This window comes from Rosa chinensis, chromosome 4, assembly GCF_002994745.2.
Source record: "Rosa chinensis cultivar Old Blush chromosome 4, RchiOBHm-V2, whole genome shotgun sequence".
Classification (NCBI taxonomy): Eukaryota; Viridiplantae; Streptophyta; class Magnoliopsida; order Rosales; family Rosaceae; genus Rosa; species Rosa chinensis.
The window spans coordinates 30,984,500-30,997,127 of NC_037091.1; the positions used below are offsets into that span (position 1 = coordinate 30,984,500).

The 12,628-nt window shown below is 38.9% G+C and overlaps 1 long non-coding RNA gene across 1 annotated transcript; it reads right to left on the bottom strand.

Annotated features, from left to right (window-relative positions):
- Positions 1-313: 313 nt before the first annotated feature.
- Positions 314-11,798, bottom strand: LOC112195841. Its single transcript, XR_005809823.1, has 9 exons — positions 10,536-11,798; positions 9,047-9,358; positions 8,505-8,865; positions 7,781-7,839; positions 7,359-7,478; positions 6,827-6,868; positions 1,416-1,488; positions 1,250-1,305; positions 314-491 (listed from the first exon to the last, which is right to left on the bottom strand). It is a non-coding gene; the product is annotated as an uncharacterized LOC112195841 (long non-coding RNA).
- Between the last annotated feature and the right edge of the window lie 830 nt (positions 11,799-12,628).

Sequence of the window (12,628 nt, forward strand, 5' to 3'; positions counted from 1 at the left end):
TAAATCAATGATTAAAATCACAGGAAGCCATTCCCAGACCTGTGGAAGGAGTGCTTGAATTAGATTAGACGTGGAGTCTAACCAAGTATACTTAAGGAGAGCATATAGAAAAAAAAAAAAAAATTAGAAAAAGAAACCATCAGATTTGCAAATCATACCAGATTCGTAAGAGAACCATGACTTTTTAGAAGCAATTCGTTTTGTATCTTTGGTATACTGATATTGCTTAACCTGTACAGAAACAGTATAAAGAATACATAACCTTTAATTGTCAAGGCAGCAAGGCAGTTTTTATATGAATCTGAAGGATGCTGAATTTTCATTTTCTGTCAAAAGCTTATGCATTATATGTTGTTGCAAACGAATTATTTTTCTAAGCTTACCATCAGATGAAAAACAAAACTGCTTGAAGTTTAAAGCACTTTGGTACAGTAAGAAGTAGTAGTACATTTGTTAGCTAGTAGTGCGTGCGTGTTGATAAACTGACTTTTCTGTAATGGAAATTTGTTTGTAAGAATGATGTAACAACATACTTGGAGCAGCTTTATCAGTATAAACAAAACAAAAGAATATGGATCCGCATGCTACAACTATCTAATAAGCAACATGAATGACATTATCAAAATGCAGAACAATAATCTTGGGAATGTTCTTTTCAAAGATGAATTCCTATTGAATTCATACAGATCTAAAGGATTGTCTCTATGGCAGATAGTGATTTTGAAATAAAAAGCAGCATTGATATATAAGGCATACAGATTCACAAAACAATAAAGATTAAGGAGTTGACAATTGTCAATATTCAAACGATCTTCTAACCCTGTATTTAACAGAAATGAAATACTAAAACAAACATCCATAAGCAAAACAACAATCTTGCTGTAGATACCTCAGTGAATTAATTGAAAATCGAAGAGCTTCAAAATGAGCAAGAATTCAAAATGGAAGGAATAATAACAACAGATCTAAAATTGAAGCTGGAAACAGAGAGAGACAAAATAGAAAGAAAGTTGAAAACTGAAAGCAGTAGCAAAACATTTTGGATACTGGAACTATTGAAAACTTAAAAGTTGGCTTATTAATTGAGATCAAATTGTATGTATTTAAAATTAATAGATAAATAAAAAACGACAATGATAAAGGAAAAAGACGATAAATGTGGCTGAGTGTTTGTTGTGCTTGAAAGTATCAAATTGAAATGGTTTCATAAGATAAACAGAGAACTGATTGGAAAATATCAGATTGTTACCTTCAAAGTATTGCAGTCGATTACTCAGATGCCAAGTCATGGAAGAAACAAAGTTCCTACAATATGAAAACATTAAATTAATGCCTGAATTCTGGCAGATCAATAAATCCATATAAAATGACCAATGTAAACTAAATTGAAGAACAAATAGGGATCGAAAATGAACCAAATTGAGGGGTGACTTTCTGCAATTTCGGCAGCTTGGCTTCTTTATTAGAAAACCACGTGTTCTGATCACCCTGTTAAATACAATTCAAATGGACATTACATAAACATATACTAAATCAACAAAATTCAGAACTTGGGAGTAGATCGGAGCAGAAAACTGAATAAAAGTAATTATGTGCAGAAGTTTATAAAATAACCGTAGAAAGACGGTTTGTTTCAAAATCAAGCCTTTTCTATTTGCTTTTGGTATAAGTTTGTTTTCTTAGATTATCAACTAAATCTCAGTTTGGGAGCTGTACAAAACCGAAAGTGTAAATTATGATAGAAATTAAAATTGTTGAAGTTAAAAGGATTTATAGAATTTGCTGTGTATTCTTCTCATTGTGAGGAAAGCATTATATACACAAAGGATTACTAAATTACAGCTATCTAGATCCTCTGTCTAAGCTAGGATTACTAAATTACAGCTATCTAGATCCTATGTCTAAGCTATCTAGATCCTCTGTCTAAGCAATTACAATGAGTTAGCTAAGTAGATCTTTAATCTAGGCAATTACATAATGAAGAGGAAGCTAAGATCAAGCAATTACAAAATACAATGAATCTGGACAGAGATGGTTAATTAGGTGATTTAGCACTCCCCCGCAAATCTGACGATCCAGGAGAGACAAGATTTGACCGTAGAAGATCAAACCGCTGGCGGGAAAGACATTTCGTGAAGATATCGGCAATCTGATCTGGAGATGGAGTGAATTGAACGCGATGAGCACCAGAAAGAAGGTATTGGCTGATATAGTGATAATCGAGTTCAATATGCTTGGTACGGGCATGAAAGACTGGATTAGAGGCCATGTAAGTGGTACTGAGGTTGTCACACAAAAGGATGATGGGTCGAGGAGGTGAAAACTGAAGTTCAGTGAGGAGATATGAAATCCAGATAGTATCAGCACAAGCATGAGCAAGAGAACGATACTCAGCTTCAGCAGAGGAGCGAGAAACAGCCTGTTGCTTCTTAGCACACCAAGATATAAGATTAGGCCCTAAAAACACACATATACCTGTGGTGGAACGTCGAGTGTCAGGACATCCAGCCCAATCCGCATCCGAATAAGCACGAAGAGTGAGAGGACTCGAGGAGCGACGAAAAGACAAACCAAAGTCTGGAGTCCCTTTCAGATAGCGAAGTATATGTTTAGCGGCAATGAGATGAGAGGTGCGAGGAGCACTCATAAATTGAGCAACATGGTGAACAGCATAGGCAATATCAGGGCGAGTGAATGTCAAGTATTGAAGAGCGCCCACAATTTGCCGATACTCAGTGCCATCAGGCAGCAAATCACCTTGCAGGTGAGACAGCTGAGAAGTAGCACAAACCGGTGTAGTACAAGGTTGGCACGCAGTCATGGAGTGGCGATGAAGGAGATCCATGGTGTACTTGGTCTGAGAGAGTCGAAGACCGGTAGGAGTAGGTTTAGCTTCTAAACCCAAAAAGTAGGAAAGACCACCAAGATCACTGAGCTCAAACTCTTTGTTAAGAGTGGTGACAAACGAAGAGAGAAGTTCAGGTTGATTCCCAGTCAGAATAATGTCGTCCACATACAGTAAAAGCAACATGATGGCCGACTCGGTTCGAAAAATGAACAGAGATGGATCAGCCTGACTTTGAAGAAAACCAAATTGAAGTAGGAATCCACTGAGCCGCTGAAACCATGCACGAGGAGCTTGCTTCAAACCATATATTGCTTTGTTGAGGCGACAAACATGATGAGGGCGAGCTGGATCAGCGAAGCCTGGAGGTTGACGCATAAACACTGTTTCAGCAAGAACACCGTGAAGAAAAGCATTCTTCACATCCAACTGACGGAGGGTCCATCCAAAGGAGACAGCTAGGGATAGAATTGTCCGGATGGTGGTATGTCGGACTACAGGACTATAGGTCTCATCGAAGTCAACACCAGGTTGTTGATGAAAACCCTTAGCAACAAGACGGGCTTTGTACCGCTCAATAGAACCATCAGACTTGCGCTTGAGTTTGAACACCCACTTACAACCAACAACATGCTGTCGCGGATCAGGAGGGACAAGAACCCATGTGTGGTTTTTAAGAAGGGCATTAAACTCAACAGACATGGCCTGGCGCCATTCAGGATGACGAGCAGCGTCAGTATAACAGGTTGGTTCAGCAGGAGAAGAGCTGGTGAGAGCTAGAAGAGCCTTGGGTAAGGGATATCGAACAGTACCATCAGTGCGGATGAAAGGTGTGAGAGTGCCATCCCGCTTGCGAGTAACCATGGGATGGATGGCTACGGTAGGAGAACCTGGAACTGAGGAGGAATCATCTAAAGAAAGCTTTGGAAGAGAGGGTAGGACAGCGTGTGTGCCGGATGGAGCATTTGAAGTAGGTTGCCGACGTTGATAGGTGCGTAATGGTGCTGGAGGAGGCTGTGAAGCCGGAGGAGGTGGTGGAGCAGAAGGGGGCTGGGAAGTCGGAGGAGGTTGGGGAGCCGGAGGGGGCTGTGGAGCTGGAGAGGGCGGCGGAGCCGGAGGGGACTGGGGAGCCGAATGAGGCGGAGAAGCCGGAGGGGGCTGGGGAGCCGGAAGAGGCGGAGTAACCGGAATGCAAGTCCACTCAGAGGAGGTGGAAACAGGAGAAGATCTGAGTTGAGCAAATGGAAAAGATTGCTCATCAAATCGAACATGTCTGGAGATGTAAACACGACCAGTGGTGCGATCCAAACACTTGTATCCTTTGTGTTGTAGACTATAGCCTAAGAAAACACACTCAACAGTCCTAGGCAAAAGCTTGTTAGTCAGATAGGCCCCCAAATGGGGATAACATGCACAACCAAAAACTCGCAACTCAGAATAGGAAGGGTTAATGCCATAGAGACGAATGTATGGAGAGGACCACTGAATAAGTGGAGTGGGAAGGCGATTAATAAGATATACCGCCGCTGACACAGCATCGACCCAAAAATTGAGAGGAACATGGCTGGTGACAAGAAGGGTTCGAGCGACGTCAACAAGGCCATTTTGTTGAGGAGTGTGGGGACAAGAAAAACGATGATGAATACCAAGGGAGGAACAAAAAGTTTTAAAAGCAGCATTATCATACTCTTTGCCACCATCACTTTGGAATTGTTGTATGGTGGAGGAAAACTGGTTGTTAATATAAGACAAAAAATTCTTGAAGTGGTCAAGAACTTCAGACTTGTGTTTCATAAAGTATAACCATGTAAACCTTGTGTAATCATCTGTAAATAGAACATAATACTTATAATTTTTAGCAGAAGAGATTGGTGATTGCCATACATCAGAATGCACAAGCCGAAAAGGAGATTCGGTATTTATTGTATGAGAAGAAGAAAAGGGGAGTTGTGTGGATTTTCCCAAAGCACAACCCTTACAAAAAATTTTGTCCAATTTAAAGTTGGAAGATAACAATTTATTTTTGCCTAAGTAAGACATAATTTTACTAGACGGGTGACCAAGGCGACTATGCCATAAAGTAGATGACTGCAGAGAAGCCGACAAGGCTTGTAGACTGGACGGAAGTGAAGGTAGTTTGTATAGACCATTCTTATATAGGCCCTGAAACAGAAGACAACCCGTAGAACGATCAAAAATATAGAAATGATGAGAGTCAAAGGCACAAAGCACATGATTATCAGTACAGAATTGGGCAATAGAAAGAAGGTTTTTACGCATGGAGGGAATGACATAAACATTATTCAACCTATATGAGTTGGAGCCAAGAGAAAGTGACATGTTACCCGTATAGGTGATAGGCAGCTGATCACCCGTTCCAAGCATAACAGAGTCGGAGCCGGTATAAGGATGGCGCTGTTGTAGATAGGTCGGGTTGCCAGTCATATGAGTGGAAGCACCAGTGTCAGGATACCAAGCTGTGTCATAAGGAGGTTGCCCAGCAATTTGTAAACCCGCAAAGGCAGTATGGAGAGAGTTCGGAACTGGTGGGCGAGCAAAGCGGTTGATCATGGGGCATGTGGGAGCAGAGTGACCTGGTCTATGACAAAGTTGACACAGACTAGAGCTAGGAACGCTGCCTAAGATACCAGGAGAAGATATCCTTGCAGGAGTATTGAAAGCATTGGTGTTGTTCCGGCGATTTCTATTGTTAAACCGACTATGAGGGCGATACCCGAAAGACTTGTTCTGGTGAGAATGTGTATGGGGGGATGCTAACATAGCGAGAGGTGGTGGTGATGAGCAGTGCTTGGCCTCATGGTTGAGAAGGCGAGACCGTAGAGTAGAGAAGTGAGGTAAGTTGTCATGCGATTCAAGAGCGATGACCAGCATATCATATTCATCTCCAAGACCCCTCAAGACTGCTTGAACCAGATCAGTGTTGGAGACGGGTTCACCAATGGAGGCAAGTTGATCTGAAATAGACTTAGCTTCTTGTAGGTACTCAGAAACGGTGCGGGTTCCACGAGAAAGCTCATTAATCTTGCGTCGCAAATGAGATGAGTTGGCAGTAGACTTTTGTGTAAAATAGTCCTGGATGCGATCCCAAATGGCTTTTGAGGTTTTGCAGCCAACAACAGAAGCGAGCATGGGCTCAGACAAAGTTGCTGACACGGTATTGACAAGATTCTTATCAGTGCAGAACCATGCCTCATGATCAGAAGAAGAGGGAGCTGGGCAAGGGAATGACCCATCTACAAATTTGAAGAGTTTGTTACCATGAAGATAGGATTCAATTTGGTGAGACCAAAGCAGAAAATTAATGGGACCTTGCCTATGGATTTATAAGGGTTTGGGCCACTCTATCAATTGCCAATTGGTTTTGGATGCGAACCCCAGATTACTTTATCATGGTATCAGAGCGGGTTATCCACATGTGTATGCCTAACGACCACACGGGCTTCACGACACCCAAAAATTGTCCACGTGTATGGCTTGAAAATTCGCCACACGTGCGGGAGCGTGTTGAGAATATATACATCTCACATGGGAAAAATGGGACCTTGCCTATGGATTTATAAGGGTTTGGGCCACTCTATCAATTGCCAATTGGTTTTGGATGCGAACCCCAGATTACTTTATCAGAAGTAAACAAAGAAGTTTGTAAAGAAATTCAATCAAAATTCAGCTAGAAGTGTTATTCATCTACAGCTAGAGTAATATTTATGTTCAGAAACTGGAAACTCTTTGATTCAAATCAAAAAATCGATCAGTTGGTTAACATCACAGACTTGAATGAACTTTTTGGCAAATAGACACATAGAAGATTATGTTGACCAAGCCCTCACTGTACCACCCTCAAAATTTGGTATGTAAGTTACGCAGTGGGTGCGCATTGTACCACCCTCAACATAGAACTTTTTGACCAAGCCTGGCCCTCATTTAACAAAACAAATATACATATAGAAGATTACTTCTTACCTTAATGTGGTCAACTTGATTCTTGTTGAAGAATCTAAAAGCCTGTTTTAGACAGAAAAACAACAAAAGCAAGGTTGTCATAAGTTCATGATAAACAGAGAACAAAATGTTCCGGAATTAAAAATATATTTGGGCTTTATTATAGGTCATTAGAATTTCTACCATTTATCCGAATATTGTCAAAAATTTGAAGGCGTAGCATAAAACAAAACAACAGGTAACAAATCATACTGGTTGCTAGGTTTACAATGTCATTGTGGCAGAATTAATATCACTTGTGAGCCAGGAGTGACGTTAACTCCTCTACCAAATTCGAGTGACTATCTAAGTTTAAATTAAACATCTTGATGAAACCAATCATGAGCCAAAACCAATAATACAAATTCCAAATTCGATTCAAGAATTCCATTAAGAATCTAACATAATAAAACCATTTACTTTACATGCAATAGGATACGTGGTTGCCATACATATTGGCATTTAAATCCTTAAAGATTGGTTCCAGTTTAGGAAGACCCTTTAATAAACTTACCAGCTTTTTGTGGCAGATGAATCCAATTGCCACCAGTTCCATGAGTCCCAAGACTTAGCTTTATCTTCCTCAGGAGACCACTGTCCTTTTTTGACATTAGCTTTGTCACAACATGGAGCTCTTGCCATGGTCAATAGTATAGAAATGAGATGTGATCATCCTAAACTCTTTATAATGAACAAATTGATTATGAAATTACTACAAATTTGACAAAAGTATGGAACCTAAGAATAATAAAAATGCAAAAGAACTTCTATAAGTAGTCTAAAAGTACAAAACCCAGAATGCATGTTAGCAACTAATCCAACCTTAAAAGTAGTCTAAGAATAATAAAATGCAAAAGAACTTCCATTCGCAACTCAAACTCGTAAACCAATTGAGCAGCCTCACAATTCGTAATGCAGATGTTGAGAATCACTTACCACACTTTCCTCAGCCTCTTTTGGCTGAGATTCTACTCCAAACTCGTTTCTGTCATTGCCTGAAAAAACAAAATCAAGAAAAGCCTTTCAATAACATATACAAATCAATAAAATCTCAATCAATATTAAAATTAAAACCAATTTCCTACTACTTGATATCGTTTACTTTTAGTTAACTATCAAATGTTTTGTATTATCAGGGTATATTGTTGATGTGTCCTAAAAAATTAGTTCCACTTCATGTACCAAATGCGTTGTCAATGCTGCACGAAGAAGTCAGAGAATAAGATCGAATTTAATTCTTGTCATTAGTCACTATTATGTGAGAGAACATTAACAGCAGAAACAGATTTCTTGCCATTGATCACCATCATCTGATTTGTTAATAGTCAGATATGTATTAACAAATCTGCAGGAACACACCTTCTCGAAAGTAACTAACCAGAAGTTTTGAAAAAAAAAACAAAACAGTAATGTCTCCCGAAGAACTCACCAGAGTCAAATCAGAAAAACACCACTCCAATAATATCTCAACTGAAAAGCCTTAAGCAGATGTTGAGGATAAAGGAAAGCTTGAAAATATAAGCTTCACCCATTTTGAGCTATGTCTAATCAGTTTCCATTCTTAGTATCACACACATTATTTTTTCTCCAAAAGTTTGACCTGTGCAGACGTAAATAATCAGAAAATTGAACTAAAGTAATTAAATTGAGCTAATCTTACATGCAGTAAGCAGTGAGGGGCTTCGCAAGCTCAGTGGCCACAATACAGTCCGTCCTCTGTTACTTCACTCAAATCCCAGGTATGTGCAGAACTAATTACTAAAATCAAGACAAAGACTAAAAAAAAAAAAAAAAAAGGACATCAAGCCGATAGGTGTGTATGGTAATCGATCACTACCCGGGGAAGGTTGGAAGGACTGCACATCTTCTACGAACTAAGCTCCTGGTATTCCTCTTCGCTCTGTTACCCTAACCCAAAGTTACACTGATGTACAATTCCTGGATCAGCTTCTCCGATTTCTATTGGGCTATTCTGGGCACGGCGGAAACAGCTCTCCCTCCTCCGCTGCACTCTTCTCTCTCTGCGCCGTAGTTAACAAAAAATAGAGGGCAAAAGAGTCATTTCATACACCAAAGATGAACAGTAAAATGAATAATGCAGGAGCTTTAGTATATAGTAAATATTGACATTCCTTATTTTAACAAAACTCTACATTTTAAGCCCAAGTCTGAAGCCGAAGACCACGTTTGTTTAGTTGATACCTTCTTCTCCTTCTGAAGACTATTGCAATCTGCTTCTGCTTGCTGTCTTGTCAAAGACCAAATTTGAAGATCAAAAGATGTCTTTTCATTCTCATGGCTCAGGTAAGCTCATGCACTGCACCTTTCAACCATGAAACCAGGCTTGGGACCCTTTGGCTGTCTCTTGGTGTTGATGACCTCACGCTTAGCCTTGGCCTCTGCCTTCAGCTGATCGTTCTTCACCTTCCTCAAGCGGAACTCCTCAGTGCACCTTGATGGCTGCCCGTGCTCTACATGCCCATGGATCCTCTTCCGGATAATCCGGTTACCCACCTGCTCTCATTTAAAAGTATACAATCAGAAAACTTTTAATTGAAATGTGTGTAGAAGATGCAATAACAAATGGGTTATGCAATTGAACAAAAGCAGGGCATACAACTAGAATTATGAGATCACAAGCTCCTAAAGGAGCAACCTGTATCATCTCTATTCTTTTGATAACATAATTCATCTTTACAGCAGCTAATCGCATTGTCCAAGGTAACCACTGGAACCAAAAACCTTAATTTTATCTAAAGTTTCGGGTCCCTCACAAGAGTAACAATCACGATACTCAAATGCAACATGCCTAATAGGGGGAATATTTTCTTATAATCACATCATATCATAGTATTACTCGACATTATTCAGTCCCAACCGAAGCTTATTCGGAACTCTTAAATCCAGTGGGTATTATTATCAGCCATAGCAGAAAACAAAATCTAAGAATTCCCATTCTGAATGTTTACCATGGGAACTGGACTCTACAGTACTTCCATCTTCTTGACTGTCAGATTTAGTCTCACCACTTTCCAAGTCAAACTCCAGACCACTTTCACTACAACCTATATGATCCATTACATGTATAATTTCTGACTTTCATTCCCACCCATCTCATATCACAACTACCAATAGGATATCTTTTTGCTAAGTAAGCTAATCTATTTCTAAGATCAAGTGACGTTTCTTAATTCAAGAGACTATGGCCATCAAGCCAATAATATCAAGCAAGAAACCATGTCCAATTCTCCCACCAAAATGAACTAGTGATACATAAAGGCAATAAAATATGCTTTTACTGCAATTGCACAGCCAAAACTTATACTAAAGAGTAACAAGAGCATGACATTCTCATCAATACAAACTCAATAAAGTGTCCATCCATTGTCATTTCTTCTACCTGGCATCGAATCCAAGATAGCAAAAACATAACAATAAAAAATGATATGGATTAGAATACTATATGATTAATCTCAAGCTTTATAATGGGACTAAAAATACAAGGCTAGAGCTATATATACAATACACCAAAGTTTCACCCAAATCCATATTAACATAGGATTTCAGCATTTAGCCATGAATGAAAGAAACGAAGTAACGGGGTACTCCCATTCTCTAAATCAGAAACAATGAACATAAACAAGAAATTCACCAAAATTGAAAAGTATAAAGAAATAGAAATCAGTCTTACTGATTTAATTGTGAGAAGAGTGAGAGACCTCCTTCACGAATCGGTGCAGAGATGTTTGCCGAAGCTGTGCAATGCATTGAGAGAAGATGTGGAACGAGACCGAGCTTCTCTGTTCGGGAAAGAGAAGAAGCTGAGATGTGAAATAACTAGGTGGCACAATTGTTTACCAAATCTGAGGGGTGATTTACTCAAATCCAAATTCTCAATTAAAAAGGTTTGTCAATCGGAGTTATTTGTATTTGGAAAGTCCAAATCCAAATCCTTACGTCCAAATCACCCTATCCAAAGAGGGCATTACAGAAGTTGCAAGGAGCATACCATGAACACGTTGAAACATCACTTTCCTTCTAAGATAAACCCCATAACATGTTTCAACAAAATGGATATTCTCCAAGCAAATGCTTATTGATCAAAGACCAACATATGCCCTTTCTGCAGTAAGAGACTAAGTCCAAAACAAGTAATGAATCATCCAAGAATGATGATTTTCTAACTGATCCTATCATTCTGCAATTAATTTAGGATTCTTCAAGGACTTGCTAGCCACAAAGAAACACATTTCTTATAATGCACCTACTTGGCCACTCACAAGAACAGCAGATCTAAAGGACTTCCCCAAGTTTTACCATTTTCTTATGCAAAACCAAGCACAGTTTCCTCTTATATTTGATAATACCTAAACTAGCAGTTCTATTCACAATGTGAAATAGTTGCTTCAGTTCATTTTGAGTAAGGATTTCATTTCCACTCTCCAATTCAACCTTTTTATGAATAATATATAAGAACTCATCGTATCTCCAAGAAAATTTATCACTCTTCTCCACAAGGTCAAGCACCAAAATGCATACAAAAATCTCTTAAACAATAATAGAGAATAGAAATATAGGGATGGCTAATAATCAGTTGGAACAACTAAATTTTACCCTTAAGGCTATATATGCTTGCATTTTCTTAGACTGAGTGAAGTATAAAGGGAAAAAGTTGGAAAACCATAGCAACAGGCATGTATTAATGAAAATATCAAAGCATAAGAATGTGAACAGAGGGTTCGTACATCTTAAAATTTGAGGTTGTAACCATGGAAAAAGAAACAATAGAAGTATAGCACAATACAACAAGCACAACATCAGCCATCCTAAACTAATGTATCATGTTAATAATATCTTAGTACTTGCAAGTTCACCAAGTCAAAACCATGTCATAACAGCAAATTGAGACCTAAAAAGTAAGGATTGAAAGAGGAACCTGATATATGGTCTATCAGCAGATGTCTATCAGCACATTCCCAAATCTATCAGCCAGAGTGTGTGCAGCAGGTTGCTCCATACATTGGAGGCATGTCCCTGCAATCCACTCCACTGCCGATAAGTTTGATGTTGCTCTTCCACTTCTCTAGCCCATCTCTATGAAAAATAAAATACAAGTGGCCGCTGAGAAATCTGTATATACCCAACAGAACTTGTTCAAGCAAAATTATGAAACACTGCACTTGGTATCTAAGTGACATGAGAATGAAACTCTGGGAGGACAAAGAAAACAAAGGTATAGGAATACTTTTGACTTTTTGAGAACTAGATTCGTTAGCAAGTGACCTATACCTTTTTTTCATCATTCGCTTGGTCTATGTGATCTAGTTTTCAATTGGATTGTCACCCATACAAAAACTTACATGCTTAGAAAAGAAAAATCTGATCTATAATTCATAAGCTTAAACTATAATCTGAAACTTGAAAAAAAAATATAGAAATAATGTTGTGTAAAAGTAAAAATGGGTTGGAATTGGTCTACTCATTTCATTTCATAACCCCTTTATATAGGGAGAGAATTATAATGGAAAGAACAATTACAATAATGACATTAACTACTGATTGGTTCGTAATCCATGCTGATTGATGTTAATCGGTAATTGCTTGATTCCCTCTCCGTCAATCACTTTGACGAAGGCACACAATATGTTTTTCCTTTAACACTCCCCCTTGTGCCAAGTCAAAGACGAAATGGTGCATGAGTTGTTGCCTCACTAAAAACCTTGCCAAGTAACAATAAAAACCCTGTGGGACAAAAATACATCTTGGTCGAACGAAAAGAGCACA